Source organism: Camponotus vicinus, unplaced genomic scaffold, assembly GCF_025532165.1.
Source record: "Camponotus vicinus isolate PSW18456_S1 unplaced genomic scaffold, iyCamVici1.0 SCAF_10, whole genome shotgun sequence".
NCBI lineage: Eukaryota > Metazoa > Arthropoda > Insecta > Hymenoptera > Formicidae > Camponotus > Camponotus vicinus.
The window spans coordinates 5,598,109-5,625,495 of NW_028141946.1; the positions used below are offsets into that span (position 1 = coordinate 5,598,109).

The 27,387-nt window shown below is 36.6% G+C and overlaps 1 protein-coding gene and 1 long non-coding RNA gene across 11 annotated transcripts in view; one reads left to right on the forward strand and one right to left on the reverse strand.

The window, feature by feature from the left end:
* The window catches only part of Sfl (N-deacetylase and N-sulfotransferase sfl), a 99,301-nt gene extending 78,013 nt beyond the window's left edge, over positions 1–21,288 (reverse strand). The window contains exon 1 of one of the 3 annotated variants that reach the window (XM_083080818.1): positions 20,507–21,288. The gene's annotated coding sequence lies outside the window, so the exon portion shown is untranslated. The remainder of the gene's footprint in view (positions 1–20,506) is intronic. The other 2 variants (XM_083080817.1, XM_083080819.1) reach the window with 2 other exon arrangements.
* Positions 20,513–27,387, forward strand: part of LOC145961027 (uncharacterized) — a 117,741-nt gene continuing 110,866 nt past the window's right edge. For all 8 annotated transcript variants that reach the window (XR_014435534.1, XR_014435540.1, XR_014435535.1 and 5 more), the window contains exon 1: positions 20,513–21,679. This is a non-coding gene — a long non-coding RNA (uncharacterized LOC145961027). The remainder of the gene's footprint in view (positions 21,680–27,387) is intronic.

Below are 27,387 nucleotides of genomic sequence, written 5' to 3' on the forward strand. Positions count from 1 at the left end.
AGTTTGTAAGTGTAGAGCAGTCTAGAGATATTCGGTATTGTATAGGTACTAATATGTACATAAAAACGGCTGCACCTTCGGATTTCTAAAATAATCTATGCTTACATCATTCGGATAATAATAAGATAATGTAATGCTCGTTCTGCCACATTACACTTTTAGGCCATTTCAATCAGGATATCAATCGATATAGATTAACCAGGATATAATTATGAACGATTACGTTGCGTTACTTTTATATAGCCATTTTAACCTACTGGATATTATGATAGCTTTATACTACATCAACATTTTAAATCTAGAAATATGATATCATATAATTTTAGTTCATAGCAGGGAAGAAAAAAAACGTCGTGAGGTTACTGGTAAATTTTCAAAAGAGAAAACTGAAGAAAATATTTGTAACATTATAATTCTCTGCGTTATCAAGCTGCGAATGCAATGCGAAATTGCTTTAATAAAACCGATGTTATGAGAAGTTAATATTATTTGTTGCCCTTATTTTCCGCAATAACCCGTTTATTTGACCGTGTGCCAGGATTATATTCCAAGCCACGCTATCAACGATGCATATTTAACACTAATTTATGAACTAATTTTATTTCAACTTCGCTATATTCGTTGCACATAATTTTATATCCTATATAAAATATATCCTATATATCCTATATATATGAGGAAAGTATGCGTCACTTAACAATTATTTCGATATCTTGAGAAATAAACGATAATGAGAGCGGCGATCAGACGAAACCGGTTTAATGCTATAATGGAAATGTATCTCGTCTTTTCACATTGCGATGGAAATGATTATGAAGTGATAAAATGATTGAAACTGACACATAATATAACACGATTGTCAAAATAAAAGCTTGTACTGCTTGTGGATAACAAGCACATGATTACTTTTGATCCGATTTAAAACAAAAGCGATAATTATGGCATCGTGCGTATATCTCGTTAGTATTGTCACAGTGTGCAGATCATTTTGAGTAGTGTTATTAAATAACTGTCATGCCGATTCGAGATTCATTTAATTTCTATTGAATGGGTAAATATTGTTTCCGGTGCTTTTCGCATTGAGCTTCGAAAAATATAAACGAAAGTAGCGATTCAAATAAAATCCAATTAGACGATGGATCACACGAAAATTCATTTACTAGATCGTAATTACAATCGATGTAACGTGAAACATAGTATCGTGAATATCTCTGCAAGTATTGTATTTACGTGAAATAAAGCTCTAAATTCATTAACCTCGTTAAGTCCCGAGTATAAATCGCATTAAAGACGCTCATCCTATGAACTTCATTTAAAACGTTGTTATTCTCGAGTCAGATTTTCAACATTATTATTTAGAAATATCCAATAACTATCCGACTGTTATTTTTAATGAACGCGACGTTTTTATGAGATTTCATACACAGATGAAATGAGCGATAGGAAATATCGCAAATACAAAATCGGTTTATATATCAAGAGATTGATATGTAATTTTTTTTATCTTTCCAATTCGATATTCCCGTGAACCACTAGCTAAAAAGATCACATGTGTGTTAGAAAATCATATTGTTGTTACAGACATTTATTATCTTCCGCAATATTGCTTTACAATAATTTCTATAAACAGTTTATCACTTTTAGATCAAACGCAATACTTTTCTTTCGTTATATGACGTGCAAGGAAATTTTTGTTGTAAATGAAATTTTTACCATTTTATTGAAAATACGAGTATGTATGCTCAAAAGCATTGAATCATGAAACTCAACAAAAGCTGCGTCTCCTATTATTTCCTGCTTTTATCAAAGCGCGTTGTACCAGTTGTTGTTCGGACTCTTTCCATTCTTAAAACTTGCAATATTCTGCGATATGATGTAGCCTTCATATGTGAACAACGTTTATTGTTTATTAACTTTTCGATTCATTCACTTGATAAACTATGGTAAACTCAAATCTAAACGAAACGTATGTAATAAGTACATTTCATTTGAACAAACTTATATAAATTTATAGAGATTTTAAAAATAATTATATTAAGTGAAATAAAAGAAAAGCTATTATACTGTAAAGAAAAAAGAAGCGTACACATAACATAAAAAACAAATTTTGAAAAAATTCAGTAATGAGAGCGACTATTATTTTCAATTCATGTTTTTAATAAGTTTTCAATAATTCTCTTACAAATAGGATGAAACAAGAAGAGGAAATAATACGATTAGTGGAATTCGCTATGTAGAGAATTCTAATAATTTCATTTCAATTCATGTGTTCATCTCTGAATGACAATATCGTATTAAATAAAATCTCAGTATAGTATTAAATAAACATTCGTTTCCTGTATTTTCACACTGATGCTTTAAAACCAACATTCTACTGATATTTATCCGATATGTACGATCTCATCTCATCACAATTCTCTATTAATTGAAAAAAAAATTTGCTTTACACTGTAATACTCTCTATTTTATCAATCAGGAATACCGAGAATATTTCTTATAAAAATCGGAAAAGTAGATTTTCGTACATAGTTAATTTGCATTTTAGTCATTACTATTAAACAAAGAGTAAATCTTAATATAATTTAATAAAATATATGCTTTTGTACAGGCGTTATTCGCAGTATAATCAAACTCACCCTTACTTGCAATACATTCTCTCATTGTTTCTTTTCTCATTATGAGCAATTTAGTTACGGTATTGCAAACAAATTTTGAAACCTGATCGAATTCAATTATTATATGAACAATACATGTACGAACTCGCTAAGACTCCTTAATAAAATCGCGTAAAAATATTAATCGTCAGTTTATAGATTGCGTTAACATTTCATGCACGATTTACTAAAGTGAAAATGATATAAATATCAGACGGCAGACCGTTAATTTTAATTCGCTGATACTTTTGCGATTGTTAACTCGAAAGAAATAGAAGACAATCATTTTTTAGTTAATCGTGACACTGCATATCATCACTTTCTTCCTCTTATCATAAGCAGCCATATCCTGTCCGAGGCACGATCAGCGCTGATTTGAATAGCAATTGATGCTGGCAAAACCGCGCTGACGTATTGCCATAATGCGGCACCGGCGATAAAGTATGTGCACACACGTTGCGCCGTGATAAAGTACCGGCTGATCGATGGCGACGAAGGGGAGGCACGAAAGGATGCTGGAGATGGGTCGCATACGGGATAAGGGAAAGATGAGAAAAAAAAGAGGAGGAGAGCAAAAGAGAGGGTGGTCTCACCACAGAACACGAAGTATGTGCGCCAAACATATGCAAGAAGGAGAAGGAAAAGCCAAAGAGGGTGAGAATATTACGACAGGGGAGATCTATCGGGAGATCTCTGGAGAGTATCGATAGGTTTAGAATACCAAAAAATCGTTGGACCGAGGCGTTACGGCGATCGCGATAAGTATTCGCTTAAAAAAATAGCGATAAATTATTGACAAATCGTCCGGATACGAGATGAGGCAGATATTGATTAGATGATGTTTGCGAAATGCAGAATATCTCATATAACACAGCTTCTTTCTATGGATCTATTCACGAATTATAGAGTAAATAAAAAAAATTCTGCTTAATTCGATATTTCAATAAGACTATTCAATTCTAAGAAGATATCAGCCGTTTTTAATGATCACGGCCGCTGTCCGGTCAAAGGTTTACGATATAAAAGAACTCGAAGCATCTCTCAAAGGAGGGCTGATGAAAAATCCAAAGAGAGAATATTCGTCCACTTACGAGGAAAGCATCTCGATCGGAATGAATTTAATGATGCAAGAGCGAAGATTTGCGCTTTATGTTGCCTCGCTCTCTCTGTTTAGACGTTGCAAGATTATGGATAAAGATTGTAGAATGATGTTGCAGATAAAAAAAAAACGTGAAAAAAACGAGAGAAAAAAAGGACAATTAGATCGAATCACGTTGATATTTTGTGATCGTTGTTCCGCGCGAGATACGTTTTAATCGGAAATTGCGTTTACGGATATCCCGGTTTCGATCACGTAGCCGGGACGCCGGGTGCCGCTATTATCTCAGTGCACGTGCCGATAATCAAACGCTTTAGTCAGCTGTAATTAGGCAGGCATGTCCGGTGTGCTACGCGCTTGCCGTTAATGATGCAGGTATTACGCGCCGAACAAGTCGCGATTGCAGGCGGACGCGCCGTGCGCCGCTGATTTTACGTCGGTTCTCGGCCGCAGCGGTTCTCTCTGTCCCGTCATTTTAATTGCACGTTAACAGCTGTCGAGCCGCTCGCTATCGGAGACTCGTTAACACGACTGCCACACATTCACCACTTACCGCCACTTTGGCTCGGTGTCATTAATGGCGCGCAACGAGTACGATGTATGTATAGTTATATATATATGTATATGTGTACGTATATAAATATATATGTGTATATAAATATATGTGTACACACACACACACACACACACACACACACATCTACATACGCCTATATAGATATGCAGGGTAAAGCGATCGATTATCGCGAGTCCTTCATTGTAAAACTTGAATATTTTTATGAAATAAACCGGGCTTCTGACGATTCGTTATAATGAATACTGGCATTAGCAATTAATCATGTAATTCTGCCATACGAGAAATCAATGAAATTTAGCCGGCATAACAAGGTATTTGCTGCTTATTCGTGTTAATCGTGACATAAACGGTGCCAATTACGTAACACCGGATCGAGGAAGGTATCCGTCGTACGCGCAATTACGGAATTGGGAGGGATATGGATATGAAAGAGAGAGAGAGAGAGAGAGAGAGAGAGAGAGAGAGAGAGAGAGAGAGAGAGAGAGAGAGAGAGAGATATCTCTATATAAAATAATTTTGTTCGATAAAACCATCACATACAATAAACAGCAATATTAACAATTAATAATATATATCTATTTTTTAAATAAATTTATTTTTAGTTTAATTAGTATTTTATTCGACTGCCATTATTTTTACTCGGACATCGGACTGAATCAATCAAACTTTAAATAAAACTTTGTATCAAAGGAGATTTGATTTACCGAACGTATGATTTAATTGTTCATTATGCAATGCATTTTTTCCGAATATAGCATATAGATCGTTATTTGGTTAAAATCAGTAAACTGTCAGATTAGCGGAGCCTATATAAGTCTCGAATGCGTCAGTTTGAAGGGTCATATCTCATCGTAGCAGGGTGTAAATTTGGACCTATTATCGGTGGCACGTCGATATTGTATAACGACAGGGTATTGGCAGGGCCGGTGCGCCAGGCGTCAAGTTTAATCCGATCGCCGGCTAGAGTTACGTTATACGCCATGAATCAACGTTCCACGGTAACCTGACTTACGTTGTTACAAGCCTAGCATTCTTATTCGAGAGCTAAACCTTTCTTCGATACGGAATCCGGAAACTTTTCGAGAGTTCACGGCTGCAGCTCGGTAAACATGCCAAAGTTACAAGATACGAGCTTTATAAAGATATAAGTTTTTCGACTATCTAACTAACTTTCGCTTTAATCTTAGAATGTAGCAGAATTTCCAAGCACAATTATTGACATGCGAAATCATCAGATGTAATTAAAACAATGTATTTTTAATATTTTTGTCTTGAATAATAAGATTAATTATAATTAATTTAAAATTAAGACTTTTTTAAAACTTAACAATAGAATATTATAGATAAGGAAAAGCAGGACAAAATGAGATACTACGTAAACTTGACATTTCAACATGTTCTGAGATATTTTCCTTGATTTAACGATTAAAATTATTTATATTTAAATCAAGAATTATAGAATTATAAAATTTAAATCAAGAATTATAGACTATTAAATTTAGAATTTAATTTAATTAAGTTAATTTAATTAATTAAATTAATTATTAAATTTAGAATTTAATTTAATTAAGTTTAATTTAATTTAATTTAATTTAATTAAGAATTATAGAACTATTAAAAATCAAACTAGAATTCTTCATTATTTAATTTACGAAATAATACGCCAGCTTTATACACACTTTAAATATCTCGCCCGGGAATTAGTCACAGAGTAGCGTAATATCATGTTTTCAAAATAATTCGTCGATGTTAATAATAACAGCCTCGAAGAGTATGCCATACTTCAAAAATAAATTTGCTCATGTCATCGTTAGCATGTTGATATACTGTATCAGGTTAGTGGCGCATAGTGCATAGATATTGTCGAGGTTAATGGATCAGGCCATTAAATATATATTCGATCGTCGAAGCGAATCGCATTTCACATTTTCGTTTCTCGAGCGTAGAATTATCGCAAACCTTCGTGACTCGTACATTCATTGCCCAAGATATACATCGCTTATCGTTTACAATTAATTGTAAGAGAAACGCACGATGACAATAACGCACGATGACGATAACCGTGGACGCTACAAAGGAAAGCAACCAAAATACCTGCGAATTTTTATCTCGCTCTTTCCGCGGTTTCCGTTCACTTTGCAAAAGTTTTTCTTTCGAAAGAATACGAAACAGACGCTTGCTCGTGGAAGAGAACACGCTTTACGCGACGAAGTTCGTCCTTTTGTGCCGCTAAGGGAGAAGAGCTTATGCTTCTCTGCAAAACAAAACAAAGAAATAGTTTTCGTAATTTCAAACGCTATTTGATTCTTAACTAAGTGCTCTTGCTCGCTGCGCGATAAGAAAATCTTGTTTCGCAATTTTATCTTTAAAAAATCCTTATCGAATAAAAAGAAAATTTTTACATCTTGTCTTTTTCATTTAAGAAACTGCGTTTATTGTACAAGAAGTAACTGATAAATGATCTATTTCGTCCGAAGTCATGTGTATTTAAAGCGATAAATTACGTGCGTCATGTGTGTCGTGTCTAATGTATCATTGAAGTATAAATAAAATTATATAGCTAACAAAAAAAATCATAGTTTATAGAGCAATTTTATTATGTTCTCTTTGATACAATGATTGTAAAATAATCGACATTTTACTGACACATTTAATTAAATTGATTTTACAAGTTACTTAAATTAATAAAATTGGTATTTTGCGCGTCGATGCACATGATGCACGGTTCAAACTTTCGAAACTATCGGGGATCCAAGGAACTACCAATTCGTTAAGGAGCGAACACGTCAACAAAGGTGTTACCGCCCCGAATTCGACGAGGTATTAGTAGAGTTCTGAGGTACAATTGTTCCGCCAACTCTGAGAGATGCAGCATCAAGATCCGCGCCCGTTCGAGTCAAAGACAACTCGAGTCAAAGTTCCGCCGTATTATGAAGCTGACACGAACGACAACGCTTCTAAGGGAATCTGTAGCGTATTTGCATTTCGCATCGCGAAATTATTGTCCGTGAATTCGGAGTGCAAGACGCGCTCAAAACTCGTGCCATTTTAGTATACACGTTGTATCGACCAAGCTCGTAAAAACAGTACAAACTTGCAATATCAGGTATCCCTGACTTTTTGCATTTTATATTATAAAATAACGTTATGAAGTAACAAAATTATCATACTGTATAATTTAATTATTATCCCTCTCTCTTCTTTTTGGAATCTATTAAATATTTTATAATTCTATTCATTTTAGGATTAAAAAATTTTTTCACAATTGCCATATATATGCCATATATTTCGAAGAAAAAATAATGTATTTTTATATTTTTCTTTAATATAAAATTTTCAATATTATAAAAAATATAATATGATTGAGTGTATTTTTAGCAATACATACTACGTCCTAAGTTAATCTTGATAAAATTCTTGTTAAAAATTTGCCGCGTTAAATTTTGTCCATCTCATCATCGAGCAATAATTAAGGCATTAAAGTAATAATTTGCCGCACGAAAATCATATCACGTTTCTAGAAATATATTTTAAATCATAGATAATTAAGGTTTTAATTCGTTCCTTTTGTTATTCAACCAGCCATTTTTCATGCACTATTTTTTTCGATTACAAAGTATATTTATCATTTAGAGTAAAGATAGCTGTGTGTGTTCAGCCATACTTCTCGTTTGCTCATTAGCTCATAACATTGATTAATAAATATAAGTAGAGAAAAGTGCAGAAAATGACGAGACCGATCGTAACGAGAAAGATTATTTCATTCATAGATTCACACATTAATTTATGACCTATATTATCTTGAAATGGTTTATTTATCTCACTAATTACGGCAAATTATTATGCTTATACACCGTCATCCTCTCTCTCAAAAATTTACACGAATATATATATATATATATATATATATATATATATATATATATTTATTTATTTCTATGACACTGTCAATGACGCCCGAGTGAAACTATGTCAAGTGTTATAGTGTACTAGGCTAGATTTACGGCGTCAGGATAACCGGCACGGTCATCTGCCGCGTGTGTTACGGTAATAAATAAATCCCGTGCTGTTAGGGCAAATTTTTACTGTACCTTCGTGATATGCGTAGCCAAGCGGTAATGCACAAAAAACAACAATTTACAACCGTTAATCCGCGAGCGAACGCACGCGCGCCACGTTTCCTGGCTTCTCTAACGGAAATAACGCCTTTCGTCCTTTGACAGTAATTCCTGTGATAGTATAATCTACAAAGTTCGTAATACATTTCGGTACGCATTGACTGCACTTGAAGAATTTATTATACGCATATATCATAAAGGATAAGAGCAGAAACAGAATCGGAATTTCTAAATCATTATAGATAACAGATCGCTTGTCGCAAACTGAATCGTGTCATGTAATAAATGATTATATATATATAACAATAAATATAAAATTGTATCAAGAAAAATATAGTAGAAATATATTACTTATTTTTTAAAATATGAATAACAAAGAATATTTTTCTTTATTTGCCCTTCTCCTCTCTTCCGCAATATGTCATTTATTATGTTAATTAATTGCAAAAATAATAAAGCACTCTCTTAATTAATTGTATTAAAAAAACTGTGTAATTTATCATTTTCCTTGTAGAGTTTTATAATAATTATGACTTGATAATTCTCTCTCTATATAATTTTGGAAAAACAACTGCATATAAATCATATATCCAATCATTGCCACAATTTGCATCGTATCGCGCACGTAAAAGAGTTTAGAAAGATTCGGTAATGCGTAGCATCATCGCTTATTGTGGATAGGAGTGCAGTATCCGGCTCCCTATCAATCCTATTATACGTAACCCCTCAAACGAAACACTTTGATGGATGTCCCGCATTTACGCGCACATGTTTGAGGTGCGAGGCTCTTGAAACCGCGCAATGCCAGCTGATAGAGAGAGAAAGAGAGATCGATCGTTTATTCGCCGTTCCTTTCGCCCGTGTATCGTGACACGCGCTCGTTCAAATGGGTCGAATGCGTGGGTGCGCGCGTGGGCACTGCACTTTAATGACTGTATTTGCCGTGTGGCTCGCTTAACCGGTGAACCGGTTGTATACGAACGCGCGTGGATCGGATCAGATCGCGAACGCGACGGACGTACGGACAGACGGTAATTGGAGCACAGACCGGCTTTCGCGATACTTCCGCGTTGATTGAAGTCAATGGACCAAGCTGCGCGCACGGTTACGTACGGTAACACAGGCGGTAACGCGATACCGTCCGCGAACTTCGTAATAGCGGATCGCAGGCATCAGTGACGAAAAAAAAATGCAACGACGCTCTCAATGGAACTGCAAATTTCCCGTGGCCACCGTATCAGCGCTGGCTGGTAATTGAAAACGATCCGATTTTGTAAACGTTCATCGCGATTTCGGCAACATAGCCGATGTCCACCCCTGCAGTGTTCGTTTCATTGCGGTAAAATATTTTTTTTTTTCTATCAACCGAGAGTAACTGTCCGTTTTTGCGGTATCAATTTTTTAAACGTCGTCCATTATATTTTGCATCGGATAGTGTAACAAAATTATTTTCATGCATTATTTGAGAATCCGAGACATATCTTATGACATGCATCGAAGGCCGATAGAGAATTTTTATCAACCGGTAAATGATATGTTTAAATCATGATTCACGCGGAAATAACCAACGGCGTAAAACAACCTCATGGGTATTGCTTTCAAATAGTGGTATAAATGTGATACGTGAGAAAATATGGAAACAGAGCGGGAAAACTTTTGAACAAGTTTCTCCATGATTATAAAGCGTGTCAATAATCATAAATTCAACGTAACTGAATATTTTATCCACTTATAATTAAAAGTAATATCCTATTGCATCGATTCGAGCAGAGTGCGACCTATCTATCTGCGAAATCAGATAGGCGATTCCGCCGCCGTTAGTTTTACATGTACCATGCGTGATCGTCGAAAAGTTAATAAACCGCATCGAATGCGAGAGCGGTATTCGGGAAAGAGCTCGTTGGATTATTTTAACAAATGTACAAATTTCCCACAGCCATGGTTTAACCGTAGAGACCGGTAATTGAAACCAATCCAATTTTGAATATATTTGTCCTAATTCCGAGAGAGCGTTAAAACGTCAATATAATCGAATTTCGCATAAAAATTAATCGATTATGTCGCGTTTCTCTTTTTCAAAGGGGGAAAAAGGAATGAAAAAAAAAAGAACCACCGATTCAATCTTGTCAAAAATCTAACATTTCATTTCCTTTTCACGTTGACGCTAAGTCATTATAAACACAATTAAACGACGATCAAGACGGTCGCGATGCATTAGCCGGAGAATTTAATCCCGTCTCGGGCAGAGATAAACCGGCGCGATAAACAGCTCGAGCAAAGTAAGTAAGTGAAATAAGATTATTCAGATTAGCGAGCAAGCCGTTATGGCGCTCAAACTCCGGGAAGGAGTTCGGTCATAAATGTAATTGCTGAATCCAACGACAATGGTCAAGAATGGTGAATGGGCTGGATGCGGGAGGGGACAAGGAAGTTATTCTCGGGTCTAGTACTCCTACGACTTTGTCAAAGTGTTGCGAGGTACGTCACGGGTCGACGAGAACGGCCGCAAATCCAATCGGCGAACGTCGGACACAACCGAGGAATGTCTTCGCGCGTTTCACCTCGTCGAGTACAGATTGTCGCGTTGTTGTTGCAACTGCCCCGACGACACATTCGCGACGATTCTCTGGCAGTTTCGTCCAATGGACTGCTGCACATCCGCCCCTGCTACTCCTCCCTCGCCCACCGCCGACTCGTTCTTTCTCCCGACGCGGAAACAAAAGGGAGAAAGAGCGCCTGAATTACACTGTTACGTCACCAATTATTTACCCGCGTAGATGAACAATAGTTATTCTAACCGGCAGCTTCGTGATATTTTTAGATGAAGCAACACGATCTGCAAACCCCTTTTTCCTTCCTCCCGTTTTTTTAAAAGCTCTCGATAAACCTCTGAAATAGCATGCGTTTCTTTTTGTACCCTGAAAAAATTATGTGACTTTTTTCCTAGCCAATTTCTTTTTATAAATATATAAATAATAGTGAAAAATATATTCATTCAAATAAATTGACTATGGTATCGAATATCTAATTTTCATAGATCAGTCGGAGATTAATTCCCGGATCCCTCTTCATGAAAAAATATTGCGATTGTCAGGCTCGATTGCCAAATCGATATTGAAACATTCGATACAATCGATTTGGATTTTCATCTATGATTCTCTAAGCAGCTTTTCTGACAATGACGTGTACAAAATGCATGAACAGTTTACACATATGCTATCTATTTCAGTCACGGAATAACTGACCGAGCATCGCTCAAGCGAACTAACGCAGATTGCGGAGATTACTCAACCGCGTTCGCTAAATTCGGCTCGCGATCGCGAACGATCCTTCCTCGTAAACGGTCCTTCCGTTGCACGCGGACGCTTTATAGCCATCGCACGGACGAGATTCACGTCGATCGTGAATGGACGATCGAAAACGAGTTATCGGGGGAAATGAGTCGATATTTTACTCTGACAAGCGCAGATATCAAATTTTGCGGTGTATTTATCGCGGCTGCTCGTTGGTCGCGGGCTCTTTGTCATTTCTCTTCCTTTTCCGATTTGTCCGCGTACGGCTTGCGATAATTCGAGCTTACTCCTGCCACATATTTCTGGTCAGTGGTTTACCTCTTGGAATTCGCTCTGTGCTTGTCAATGCATCGGATAGAATTTACTCACTCAAGGCTATGATCGATCTCGATGTAGTCTTCTATTCTATTGGTGATAGCCAAGAGCTGTATATCCAAGTTTGAACAACGCGTCAACAAACTAGATTGCCATTCCGCAAGCGTCATATCGCCAACAATACGCGTCTCGATACGTATCGGGAGTAATTTTCAGTCAGGCAGTCGATTCGGTCGTAAACCAAAGCATGTCTCGTCTTTCTCCAGTTTCGCATTCGTCCACCCGTATCGTTGCACTACTAATGACAATTTCGTATCCACAATATAGGTATTTCGGCAGGATACGTTCGTGGTCAGGTCGTAGTCAGGTCAATCCCAAGTATCATCACGTCGTTGCGCCAGTCGCCACAACGCGCACGTTGCACGAACCGCGAATATTGTGCAACCAAGCGCAGATTGATCAACAAGCGAGTAAACGTTAGAAACGTTTCCGCATGTTGAATGCATAAAGGTTTATTGGCGCATTACGGCGAATTGCTCTCCCGTCAGAAACGCATACAAAATGCATCGATGCAAGCGTTGCTTTATTTCTGTATTTTCAATGATCGAAATGTATATATTTATCGGGAATTTTTACTTTTTCTATATTTATTTAAAATTGTATTTCTCTTTTTTCGCTTATTTAATATTCTTTTCTTTATCCTTGTGTGATTGTTGAATATTTCTGAAATAAAATTAAATTGCACGTATGACAACTAAAATGTGTTCCGCTCGTACTTATTGTTAGTCGCTAAACTAAACCGTGATGATTTTGTCGTATCATTTAATTCAGAAATTTTATTCGCTATTGTCTGCGGCATAAGAGCCAATCGGAAAATCAAAGTTAAGGCGATTACATCGTCCGCCTATTATGAACACTCGATTGGTCCAGTCGATTCGCGCAAGGTAGAGGTAATTTGATAGATTTAGGTGCTCTTCAATAGATCCATTGATTGCAGAGTTTGATAATTGGAAAAAAGCTCCGTGCATTTTATTCGTACAATTTAATAAGTTTAATATAAATATTTTCTGTTAAAGTCACAAACATTCATTTTTCTTCCTAAAAAAGAAAGTGGAATTAAACTATTAGATGGAATAGATTAGTTTTTAATAACGCACCTTAATTTAAGTTTATCGACTACATCACATCAACCTTCTATTTGAAGCGCGATTTGCATTAATGGACACGTTAACATGAACTTTATCAAACATAGTAATATAGTTGACAAACTAGTATTATACCTTACGCGCAAACCGCAACAGGCGATTAGGTTTGCAAATTACACTCGGTCGAGCGCAATCGATTGCAGCTGCCGATTACCGAAAACGTAATTAAATTACACAATGGCTATGATTTATAACCCAGACGACCACTCTTCCTGCAATTCAATCGGTCGACTCATCCTTCGGTTACGAATGCAATTCTATTATGCGTAGCGCAGCTGCGTAATGAGCAATGCAAATAATGCGCGCGTTGTTTATTGCACAAAAGAGTATTAAATATGTCCGCTTGAAAGCTGACAAAAGGTTAAAAATTCCAGTTGTATGTATTTCACTAAATATAAAACGGATTCTTTGTTTCTTTTGTTTCAGTGTTTCTCGTAATTGCAATTTTTTTAATTGTTTTATTATTTTTTTAATTGTTCTCATGATACAATCCTTTCAATGCTTTTAAATGTAAAGTCAACGTATACTCATATGTAATCGTAACATTATGTCTATCCCTTTGACTTTTACATTTGAACCGATGACATGGAAGCGAAAATGAACCGGTGGTATTTCGAAGCCGCGATGGAACGTCGCATTCCAAATTTAAACAGTAGCTACATTACTTTCGTCGTCAGACCTTCGTAGGTCGACAACCTCCGAGATTGCCTGCGGGAGATAACGAATCAGACTCATTCGTTAATTCGGTACTACAAACATAATTCTCAATTGAAAATATAATAATAATATTTTAATAAGTATAATAATGTTTCTTCAGATTATATATCCTGATTGATATATCCTGATATACATTCGATTAGACAAATTGATGAGATCGATTTCAGGTTTATTAATATTTTATGAATTGAATTGGAATAAAGTTCTGCGATGAATTAATCAATGTATTAACAAATTGATGTGTGCAGGAGAAAATGTCAGAATGGCTCGAGATGTTATAGTTAATTTAAGAATGCCATCTGTGACCGTCGAGTTAAATATTCACTACAAGCTTCTAAAAATAACATAAACCGGCCTTAGTAGTACATTTCCATAACTGTTGTGGTTCGTCGACTTTTCGACTTATGAATCACATAAGAAAGCCTCGATAACCTTTCAAAATGTCAAGAACCCAAAAACAGCTCGTATTGCACAGCCGAGGCTGACACACGCGAGGCTGTTATTCTTTTAAATATTGCCCTTAATTGGGTGAACGAACCCAAGAATGCGACGAGCACACACTGGCCAAATGGTACGGTTATATCAACAAAACATTACGGCAATCGAGTTAACCCAGGAGAAGCAGGTAGTCGTGATGCATGCGCGAGGTATGCGTGCTTCCATCGTGTTTCTCCTGCAGCTTTTCTTCCGCCGCCGCCTTCTTCTCGCCCATTTCTCGTTCTTTTTCTCTTTCGTTCCTTTTGCCTGACCGAAAGCGAGAGCTCGCCTGGGGAACTCGTTTACTTTCCGATCGAGAGGCGATCGACCGAGCGAGCGCGAGATGGTTACCTCCGAAGGGCCGACCAAACGTACGGACCTGACGTGATAGAACCTCGATATTTCATCGTGCGCGCCTTCGAATTACGTGTCCTTGTGCTCCTCACGCGAACAGGCCTTTTGCGAGCCTTCCCTTTCCTCTTTCTTTCAACGAGCTGTACGTCTGACGATTGGAAAATTATATACCGTATGACGTGTGGATATTACGGAGCGTATACAGTTTCTCTCGCTGGTCGGAGCCCAACGTAAGTAGAAATAGAGGCAAAGAGATCTTTCGTTTGATTTATCATTCTACGGCACTTTTAAAGAGCACTTGAGATTTATGTCTTTTAGAATGATGAAACACACGATAATATATACAACGGTTAATATAATTAACGATTTATTTTAATTGACATCGTGTCAATCTCTATTCATCGTTCAATTTCAATTTCTATTTTAATATATAGAAATAGATCTATATTTTTTGTAATGAAAGAAATTTGAATATGAATTGAAGTGAAGGATATAAAACAGAGCACGAGCTATTATTTCATGTTTTATAGAAATATGCGCGATGTAGAAATGGATTTCATCTAATAATACGAATCAATTTATATCAAAAATTTACATGAATATAAATGTACTCTATTTTCTCTAATTCAAATGTAATATTCATATGTATGCGTATACAGGTATATACACATATTCATGTTTACATGAATATATGTATACATATAAATACATATAAATATAAATATTGTGTAAATGTGATTAAATATTTATACTACTTAAAAATTATATTTCTTCATAATACATAAACTCCATAATATTGACAAAGCTTTACCTTACAAAGCTATTTAAGAAGCAATTTAAGAATTATATTATAGACATATACACATACACTGCATGCACATATACGCATATCTAATGTATAAATATGAAAATAAAATAAAAATAATAAAGAACAAAAAAATATTCATAGCGATGTATAGACATGAACAAAGGCATCAGAATCGATTTACGGGAAACGTGCAACGGGCAATCGCGCTGAATTCGCGTATATATCGGTGCCAACTTAAGATAATGCCGTGGGTGCGGTGAAGGAGTTCATCGCCTACGCTCGTCGGGCCGATGAATGTATAAGTACATATAGCGTCGGAGTCGCTGTATCGCGACATTATGCAAGTATCGACGGCAGAATGCCAGCAGTACTATTGCAGGGTTAAGCTCGTCGTTTTAATGCGGCACAAACTGGAATACGCTCAATTATTGTGCGCGAATCCGGAAGCCGATAAGCGCGCGACGCGCCGATAACTCGCAGCGGGATTTGACGATCCAGCTGATCGAACGTACGAAGCGTGTTGCATGTAAGCGCGGACGCAGCTCAACAGCGAGCCAATTAGTTCAGCGTATGACGCGCTAATCACAGTCAATAAGGCATAATGATACGCAACGATCGGATTTGTAATGCGTGATTACTTCTTTGCTCGATCGTTCCTGTCAGACAGAATTCGTGTATTGACGGAGAAAAAGATGAAATAAAACAAAATAACATTCTTGAGGGATAAACATACGATACATTCTTTGTGATGCTAAGAATTTATAAGAATTATATTATATTTTTACAATATTTCAATTATACCATATATATTTTCAGATCGTATAACAAATTCTCAGTCAAGCGGTTCTTGATTGCAATTATTAATTGAAATTTAATTGCAATTATTATTGATAATAAATTTTCAGGATATTAAATAAAATCTGAAGTATTTTTTATTTTATTTTTTTACAAGAAAATTAAAAGTTTATTTTAGCAATAAATCTATTTTTGAAAATAAGCTTAGTTTAATTAATATTTAAAATTAATTTACATTTGATATCAATACCTCATTAAAATTAACATTTTATTTTTAAATTAGAATGTTATTTTCGATATACAGATATCAATTTTAGATAATATTATCATTTAATTTATATTTTATTAATTAATATTGTATCAATTTCGTAGAAATAAATAAAAAAAGATTGATTTTAGATATAAAATCTAAATAGATATCAAATCTATATCTAATCAAATCCACTCAAATCTACAATATGTCTTTTTTAATTTTTAATTTAATAATTCAATTGTTCTTTGAATATAACAGGTTCATTCTTTGAATATAATAGGTTTTTCATCGAATGTCATAATTTTTACATAATGTCACAAATTTATAATTATAATACAACTATTTATTCTCTTTCTTCCCTTTTAATAGTTTTCCAAAAAATAGTGAGATTTTTTATCTAAAAGTATACATGGCATAAACTTCTAAATAAAACGCCACTGATTTATAGCCTAAAATGCAACGTATAGTTATCACATAAAGTTGTATCATTACTCTTACAATTAGTATCAATGTTTAATGCTAGTCGAGCACGATTTTCCGTGGGAAAACATAATGAATCGTTAATAACACGCGAGATATTCGGACTGCTTAAGAATCGTGTTGCATACAGGTCACCGGGATCAACTGTACATCCGGATTCCCTCGTTTCGCTCGATTGGTGGCTAATACGTGCCGCGAAACAGGTAGGAATAAATCAATGCGAATAACATAGGTTGTAGCGATCCTTACATCGTGTCTCGTTGCCGCCGTTGCCGGTAAAATCCCGCGGGCTCCAGCTCATCTCGTAGTATCTAGCGTAAAGTCTTTGAAGACTCTTGCGCGCGGAAAATGCTCCGAATTTGCATGTAGCAAAGCATCGTCCGGAAAATTCCGGTAACGAAAGCTATTCAAACTTTTCGCATCACGCGGGAAGCGCATCCTTCGCCCCGGGGGCGACCGTGAAAAGGGGGTAATCTTGAGGGTACGATACGCGCAAACTCGGGTAATTCGTATCAAAACCCGAAAAAGAACGACTCTCGTTCCGTCCTCTAACTCGATGCGAATTATCCGAAGCGTTGCATCCGAACTCTCCGGCGTGTCGCATGTCGCGAGAAATGCCCAACGTTGGCACGAACTTGTTGCGAGATAAATGTCACGAAAATTGCTCACGTCATTACTTGGAATCGCCGCTTTCGAAATTTCCGCGATTCCGCGGCATGTTCGAAGTCAATGGCACGTGAGATGCGGCGTCGAAGTTTGTCTCACGCACGGGAACAATTTTCGATAACGATCCACGCAGACAGCGAATTTCGCCTGATTTCGAGATAACAATGTTGACAATGTCGATAATTCCGCTTTGGACCTTTATCGAATAACAATTGTGTAGCAATTCCAAACTTAATCTCTGGATATCGATTTATATCGAGCAAAATAAAACCGTCGCTCTTGGCTCGTCATAATTTAATGCTGATATAAATATTAACGTCGCAATATCATGACGCGACTTTTTTTATCTATAGGTATACTTTTTATCTATAGGCTGACACGTATATTGTTGCGCACAGTTTCTAGTTCAAATTCCGAAGTCGAGTACAAGTGGAAAATAACTGCAAATTGATGATTAAGTTTTTAAATCCGACGAATCACAGTTGCGCTATACAAATTCGCGCGCAAATCCCGATTTGTGCACACGTCCCTTTATTACGGATCGTCGATTTTTAATCCTATTTCGTAGAATCGTTAAAACGAAACGCAATCGTACGTGTGACTTAAACCAGATGAAGAAACGGAAAAACAAGCTAAATCCGCGTTTTTGTCTAGGTAAAAACAGCGCCTTCGAGTATTCTGCTTAGCGCGGACGTCCCTTGTTCAATTTTTTTTCAACCTATTCGCCTCTTGTCCCGCTCTCTCTTTCCCTCTCACTAAAAGTACTCTACAAACGTGGAATTTTTACTACCCTCGCGGTGCAGATCCTGACGAGGGTTCGTACGATGTCGCATTAAAGGCGAGCAGCGTTTAAAGGCGATCTCGCCAGCGCGGAAAAGATGTTTCTAGTCGCGGTTAAAAGAAAGCAAAAGACATGACACGTCGCTAGAAAATCGTTTCATCACGAGGATACACTTGATATATTCTAATGTTTAATTATGTGTGAATTATAAATTTTATATCGTACAAAATATGATCTATTTTTACGCAATCATGTATATTTTTGTGTTATCGAAAATTAAATAACAATTTTTCACCTAACTTTATGCACAATTCACATTGTATTGAGCTACATTTGTTTTTCATTGCTACGCGGAATTAATTAATATTAATAGAAAGCAATTTCTTTGGCTACTTGTTTATCTTTGAAATTTTATCTTTTTTTATCTTCAACCGAGATATCTAATGTTTTCGTTTATTTCGATTATAATTTAATTATTGCGCAAACATTGCAACGGATAAGTAATTAAAAATAAATTACAAATCTTCCGACGTTTGAGATTTCTCTTGCACCTAAAAATACCGTGGAGGTTGAAATGAAATATGCGCGTGATGTATACCGCGCTGCGAAATTAATTTTTATTCAAACTTACACCGCCATTGCAAGAATATTTAAAGCTAAGAATGTCTATTACATACACGATTGAATTATTTAATTACACAAGTCATATTAATTAAATTCATCGCGATGGCGACAGACGACTGGAGGCGTAATAGTAGCAGTTTAATACCACGAACAAATCGTGGAATTAAAACATTATTACACTTTCACCTTTTTCTCGAATCGATGACGTGGAAGTCGATTATCTAAGAATTTACAGCAATGATAGTATGTGTCTTAATGATAGTACATGTCATCTTTCCGGAATGTTGTTGAGCTTATCGGAATTACAAGACAAATATGTCAGCGAATTATCTGGTTAATAATCATATCAACTTTTCCTTATAACGTCGAGAATCTCACTGGCATGAGCGATTAAAATCTCGGCTAAATGTGGAATTCAAAAAATAGACAATATTACGTATAAAAAAATTATTCACGAAAAAACAAACGGATCTATTGTTTCGACATTTCGAACTAAAAATGCGCAAAAATACGTAATCCGCCAAATGTAAACAACATAGCTAAAACTGTGTGTATGATCGTACGTGTGTATATACACAGATAATTAAAAAAAAAATATATATATATATATATTTATATAATCTAAAAACAATAATGTAGAATTATTGTGCATACGTAAATATGTTTGATATAGACACAATTTAGTCAAAGTAAGAAAACGCGCAAAAACATAATCCGTCAAATGTAAATATAGCTAAAACTGTGTGCGTGATCGTACGTATGTCAATATTTTATTCTTCCAGAAAAATAGAATCATTATACGTATATAGTACTAAATCTACTTGATACACAAATTAATATTTTTATAAAAAAATAATAACATATCATTATGCGTATTTTAATATTCAATTTAACAATTTTATACGGTCAATACGAGATGTAGCGTTTAAACTGATATAAAGTTCTAACCACACATGTGTGCAATGAATATAGAAACGATAATATTTGCCGATTAAATGACTTATCTATCATATCTATTTTTTATTAGTTTTGGTATCTGATACTCTGATAATCATTTCAGAGCGATAACGAATGTTACATGACTCGAACGTAATATTCATCCTGCTTGAAAAATGTAACTTGTTTACGATCATATAATCGTTATTTATACATATAATCATTATTTATACATGTTTATAGTCTCATTGAATCGACGTATTTGCCATAAACACGCAATAACAGGTTATTACATTGCGCACAGATGTTGGTCGAATTTTCGAAGAATATTTATGTCAAACTTCATGGACTTACCGTTACGAAGAAAATTCTATAGAATTCGACGAATTTGATTCGATGAATTTCGAAGGGAAGATCCTTCTTCTCCTTTCCCCCGTGGTCCAGATTTACGGCTTGCCTTGAAAAGCAGCACTTTCTCTCTGTCCTTTCGTTTCTCTCTCACTGCACTGTCATTTATGAGTCGCTTTTCTTCTCGTTCCTCTCTTCGTTAATCCCTCACATCATCGACTGAAATGCGCCGCGAAAGAGTTCTACGATATACGCGGAAACTTCAGACTTCTTCTCGTTTCCCCTCCTTCTATCTCGTTGTTTACCGCGCTGTCACACGAAATCGATCGCGTCGCGAGAAATCACAGATTCCGCGAAATTCGAAGGGACACGCGAAAGAGAGAGAGAGAGAGAGAGAGAGATTCATGCGTAGTACATCGACGGAACGTATGCGAGTTATCGTTGCCGTGCAGCAGCGAGCGTGCTCCCTCGGGGCGGTCTTTGTGCTTGGAGGTTAGGTCGAAGCATCTGGCGTCGTTTCTCGGACTTGTCGCTCTCAATTGTTGCGCCAAACGTCACTTTGCGCGCTCGCGACGAGACGTACGCTACGCGCACCGATATCACGCACGACCGCGAGCAACTGGAATTACGTGGAGCACCAAGTCGGAGCCTCAGCACGGAAGGACCGGTGAAAAACTGCGCGAAAATCCAACCATGCTGACTGCGCGACCGGCGTCAGACTGCCGCGAGAACGGAGCGGGGATTCAGTTGAGTGGCATCGCCCGGTTAGAGGAGTCGCTTCTCTCTCCTTCTCGCTCCCGCTGTCCTCACTCTCCCTCTCTCTCTCTCCCTTCCATCTCTCTGTCGGCCGGCGGCTCGTCCCCCCACCCTCGCTCCCTACCGCCTTGCTCGCTCCCCTCCACTCGACCACCGCTCGGCTTCCCCCACCGCCGCCAACTTCAGTGTGATTCAGTCCCCACTGCTGCGCAGTAGTGAAAGAGTTCGGTGCGAGAAAGAGAAGTCTTGTGCTGGTGACCTGTGTGGTACGAACGAGAGAGAGACTGATAGTGCTTGTGTGGAGAGAGATGAAGACGAGCGAGAGCGAGAGCAGGTGACAAGTTTAGCGGAACGGAGACTGCGGCTGGAATCGCGAGAGAGAAGGCTGCGAGTGCGCGGTTGATCAAACAAAGATGGCGCGAGGTAAGTGAAGTATGTGTATGTGTGCGAGAGAGAGGGAAAGAAATAGTTTGTGTTAGTGCCACGTACGAAGGAGAGAGATAACGAGTGCATCAGTGGCGCGACAAAGATGAACACGAGCGAGAGTACTACGAGTGAGATGCGCTAGTCGGACAGAGAGCACCGTCATTGTAACGATAAAGAGACTCGCTAACGGTGTATCGGTCGGAAAGAGAACGACGCGAATAAGCGGAATGCGCGCGCATGCGTCGTACGCTAAACTCGGCACGCGGTCGCGCCCAAATGCATCGCCTCGCGATTCACATATTGATGTACTACGCTCTTGCACTCGCGGCGAGCCGATTGCGGCCGTCGCAAATGAGAGAGAGGATCGTAGACGCTAAAGACGGACGACGGTACTTGCTCTCGTATATACATCGCTTAGAATTGCGTAGGTAGTTATGTGAGTTTATCGCGTACGAGTTCGCCCAGAGGTCAACTTCGCCGTTTTGATCGAGCTTGCGCGCGTCGACGTGCTATCTATTTGCATGATTCTCTGTACAAGTTTAATTAGCATGAAAAACAATGGACTCCTTCGACCGTAGCACGATTTTTATTATATACCTGTCAGTACAGTGGTTTTCTAAATATTTACATAAAATTTAATGAGAGAAATTTTTTCGGACGCGACCACGTTGTAATAAACACACGGTATTATTATTCTAAAAAAATATATCTTCGCGATTCAATAAAGAATTGAATATTATGTAAACATTTCAAATATTAAATTGCCTATAAATTTTAAGATGCTTCTTTTTCTCAGTGAAAATTCGAAAGGATTATTCCCTTTCACAATTTTATTAGATTTTTTTGGCTTTAAATGTTTAAGCTTCAAGTAATTAAATTTCTTTTTCTCTCTCTCTTTCTCTCTGTCTTTTATTCATAGATACAAAATTTACCGAATAAGTTTTTATAATCAATTTTTGTATTTTGAAGATAAAAGTTTGCTGAAACTCCTTCATTTTCAATATTTAAATATTTAATAATTATCTTCAATGTATAAAAATTTTTCTACAAAGTTGATTTAAAACTTTCTTAACGATACATTTCCAAAGTTTGATAAAATTTTATGGAATATTCTAGCAGTAATAACTAATCACTTTATAGATTCTCCAATGCATTATTTATCTACTTGATATCGATATTTATATTTTGCGCGAGTTTTATTCATGTATTATTTTAGATGATCGAATTGGGTCGAAAGAAAGTGCGAGATAACTTTCTATATCTATATCCCTCACGCGTCGATATACACCCTTTGAGAGCAATAATCGTGTTCGCCCGATTACTCTTTATTTCTATCGGTTTCGAGAAATAAAATCTATCGAGGCGAAATTTAAAAAAAAAATCCGTGATAAAAATCCGCGATATTTCTTTTGCCACGCATGTACATCAATGAATGCTTTTAGTAGAGAAAATGAGTGAGCAGTGATCCAATATAATTAGTCTGGATTTCCAAATCAAATCCAATCCATTCGAGCGTTGTTAAATTGATTTTCAATTAGGTGTCATTCCTATTAAGTGATTTTCAATTAGGTGTCATTCCTATTAAGTGCATTCATGAATTTTTAAATGTAGGTCATCATATTTTTATATCTTTTCGATTTTCCCATTTAATTAATTACGTATATAACTTAAGATGTATGTGTATGAATCCATTTATAATCGTTGATATTTTAGTTGAATTCGAACATATCGTAAATATATAATCTGTGTTCTCTATTAAACAATGTAATTTCACATATATGTCATTTTTTGTCTTTAATCGTCGGTATAATATTGGAGAGTTAAAGTATATGAATGACGATCGTCACAATTTTCCACGTTGATATTATGCAATATTTCTTGGCACATGGCTGGATCAGACTTTCGTGTCGCTCTTAGGAATTCTATCGCTTACTTTATTATGCAGCCGGTGCGATTGTAGCTTTCCTGCATTTTTCTAAATTCCTCGGCGAACGCAATTCCATGTACACGCGACACGCGAGACCACGCTACGAAATGAGTCTGTGAAAATGCTGAGCCGCTGAGAGTTAACTAATGAATTCTGGCGCGGTTACACTAGCCGGAGTCTCGGACTCGGCTGCATATTTCGAGATTTTATCGTCGGCTTGAAATCAACCTGCCTGGCAGATGTTCTCTAAAACCTCGACCTCTCTCGCGCGCATCTCCCGTCGTGCATCCTATACATCTCCCGTGACTACAGGGCTCTCTTGGGTCGGAGGAATGTCAGAGCGTAAGATGCTAAGTGCCGAGCATCTTATTCCGGTGCGAGAATTCGGGCGTCCCCGTTCTTCGTCGCGCGTTATGGCGAACACGAGCTGCTGCGTCTCAAATTGTGCTCCCGGGATTCGGATTATGTTCTTGAATTTCGGAGTATCATGTTCGAGCATGCGAATCGTCGGCGAGAGATCATAGTACTTGAATTCATAACGAAAAATACCAACGTAGAGAAGATTCGCATGGCGTTCTGGATATTACAGTCATCATCGTCCTTATATAATCCTTATGTAATCCTCTAAAGAATACTTTTTTAAATTATGTTTACACAATCTCAACTTTTTATATTTATATGTATAATTTTGTGTAAATATTCATACAAAATTCAATAATTGTTTGAACTTAGTAACAATCATAAAATATATGTCTAACTTTTTTTTTCCCAACAAACCGCCACTTACGGTCCATTGGTTTCAATTCAGCTCTCGCTGTTTTAGAATATATTCCCATTCTCTTTTCCAAGCTCTTTTATTATGCGAAGTAACATTCAACGTAAGACGAAATCCCATGTCGGTAATTTCGGGGAAGTTAACAAGTTTTTAGCCGATTAGACTTTTAATCGTTACTACTTACTTTGCTGAGTGCTCCGTTTATCGCCATAGCCAATTAAAATTGCGATGCAAATGTCATTTTTGCTTGTTCCTCTCTCTCTTTCTCCCTCTCAAATCCTTCGAATCCTAATTACTAAAAGAAAAGGCAATGTTTTCGTAATTTTATGTACCTCCATTATTTTATAACACAAAATTTTCGTGGAATATTTGAAAAAATTATTTTTCATGAATTTTCATTATTGTATTATCTCATAAAATTTAACCGAAATATTAAAAAAAAATACTTATTGTTAGTAAAATCAAATACACTTTTACTTGAAAAAATTACAAATTAATAAAAATATAATTAACTTCTGATGGTACCGACAGTAAAAGAATGTGGTTAATTTTAAAGATGAAGCAATTTCAGATTTATTAAAATATGCGAAAATATTTCAACAACCTTGAATCGAATGAATTAGTGGAAAGAAATTACAAAGATATTGCGTTTTACTAAAGCATGTTTCAGTTGCTATTAATATTATGACTGAGCATTGTTTATGTTTAATAGTTGCCGGAGGAAAATTGTTTGTCGAGTACGCGCAAGTATATATTATATTTTTTCTTCTTTGCAGTTTACGAGAGGAAATGAAATTCTTTCTTTCTTCAGATATAGAATCATGTTTCTGCGAGCGTAATGATGGAAAATAGAATTCATCTCGTATATTTCTCTTTGCTTTCTATATTGATAGAAATTATCAAGCGACGAAGCGACGTATCGATTTTGAGTTCACTTCATATACTTCCGTAATTTATCGTTGAAGATTCTAAGAGCTCTTCTCTTTGTATCGAAAAGGGTGCTTAACAAAATTCGTTCATTCCGTAATTAAATTAAGTCGGTTGTAGTAATGGAATAAATTCGAAATAAACACATCTCGAGTTATTACAATGAAGAATTTTCCCTTAAAGTCTTGATATATTTAAAAATTTATGCAAATACCGCGTGTAAAATTATGCGTGAAAATTATCGGCGATGGTGTACGGAAGTCCGATAAAAAATTTCTCAAGTTCATTTGTCATTTTTAAAGTATTTTCCGTTCGCGCGCGCGATATGACATTGTACCTGGCAATCGGTAAAAACTATCGGTAGAAATGATATGTATCTAGAATGAAATTCTGTCTCCGATGGATTCAAACGGTATGTCAAACCGGTCCGCGATCGAATCGTGTACATAGTTCATACCGGAGGCGCCTGACGGCTTTGTCAGTAGACAACTCCCTTGTCCTTCTGTTTGTCTTGTCTCTTTTGAGCTGACATTCCATAGCGCTTGGTACTCTCTCTGAGCATCTATCGGAAAGCGAAAAGCACGCGGATACAGTGTGTGCAGACGAAGCGTCAGAGTGCTATGCTTCATCTCGGATGAGTTCTCATCTTTTCCGTTTCTCACGCACGCGATTCAATTTTTCTCACTTTGCTTCGTGTCGCGGAGCAATCTTCTTTAATGAGATTATAACTCGTAAATTCTTGTAAAATTTTTGTAATCTCGAGTAAAAAAAGTATCGAGCAGAAAAAATATCGTTGCTTTCATGCACGTGATTGTATGATTAAGATGATATTCTTATATTTTACTATAGGAAAATAGAGTTTTTTTTTGCCGGTTATTAAAAATTGACGATTTCAACAAATTGGGGAGCGTTTTCTGATATTAGATGCAGAGGTTAACGTCACCTATTAAGGTGATGATAATCTGTTCCTACAAGTAACTCGTTAGTCGATACGTTCCACACCTGTTGTGGATACCACAAATGTGTGATCAAACAGGCACGCTACGCTTTGACGCATCGAAGGACACTGTACGTGCTAATTAAATGCGCCCTTTAACGTGATACAAGGTCCGCGTAGCATCTCGTACTGGATGAACACTTCGTAATATTGATCGATAGTCTAGAGAAGGGACATACAAAGGTGTATGTACAACAACGCTTTGCTAAAATATTAAACATGTTATAAATGATTTTTTTATATTTATTATATAATTACGATGTTACTGAAATAAATTGATAAATTGATTAGTATTTCTTAACGAAAATTTATAATATCTGTATGTATACGGTACTAAGACACACACTATTAATAATAGTTAAAATACTACTCTCTAGTATTCTAGAAGCCCGAATTATCACATGATATATATTGTAATATAATCTAAGATTAACATCATTTTAAGCCGATGCTTCCCAATCAATTTTTTTATACCAAGATAGTTTCAAATTCTTGTTTGCTCGAAGTGGTAAATTGTACGTTCTCCCTAAATTTATCGGTGAATCGTCTACACATAAACGGCTCGTTTTCATCGTCGGCGCTATTAATAATCGTTTGTCGGATCTTTCGCTGCGGGAGGAAGAGTGGTACATACCAGTCTAACGTACGACGTTAGCTCTTCAATTTACGACTAGCAAGTTATGCTATCCTGCACCGGCTGAAACGTATTGTAGTCATTAAGCGCCGATCGATTAAGCACTGTCGCGCGGATGTTTATACATCCTGCGACGTAGGTACATGTGCTCGCGTCTGATTTATCAACGGACTCGCGGCGCCCTTGTCTGGAAATTAACTGGCGGGTTACAGCGGGATGAAAGTGGAAATGGTAGCGTACATAGATATAGTGTACGTTTGCAGACGGGTTGGAAGTCCGCTGGCAATGGAACATTAACTAATTACCTTAAACTGACAGTCGTAGCGTTTCTGCAGCTTCCCCAATTCAACCATCGCTATCCCCTTATCGGGAAGTGGAGACAGATTATGTTAGTTAGCATGCGATTTAATTAAGTCTCTCTGACGCGCCGTTAGTGAAGATCAAT